Genomic DNA, 249 nt, shown 5'->3' with positions numbered 1-249 from the left:
TAAATACATACGGACGAGAAGCTAAAATGAAGGTGACACGATAGGGTTGTAATCTTCTTCACGAGTGAAATTGAAAAAAAAAATCTTATTACTATTATTGATTTTTTTTCATAAACCATACAGAAATCTGCTTAGATTATTATTTCAATATTGTGCAGTTGAGATATAATACCCTGAACGAAAAAAGGTGTAACACACACCATTATTAACATTCCAATTTCTAACAATACTTCTCTACTGCCTTAGCTT

The 249-nt window shown here is 30.1% G+C and overlaps 1 protein-coding gene across 1 annotated transcript in view; it reads right to left on the bottom strand.

Annotated features, from left to right (window-relative positions):
- The window catches only part of LOC119587797, a gene marked incomplete in the record, with an annotated part of 13,528 nt that overhangs the window by 2,726 nt on the left and 10,553 nt on the right, over positions 1-249 (bottom strand).

This window comes from Penaeus monodon, chromosome 23 (genome assembly GCF_015228065.2).
Source record: "Penaeus monodon isolate SGIC_2016 chromosome 23, NSTDA_Pmon_1, whole genome shotgun sequence".
NCBI lineage: Eukaryota > Metazoa > Arthropoda > Malacostraca > Decapoda > Penaeidae > Penaeus > Penaeus monodon.
The sequence above is the reverse complement of the archived record's forward strand: the minus strand, read 5'-3'. Positions and strand labels throughout refer to the sequence as shown.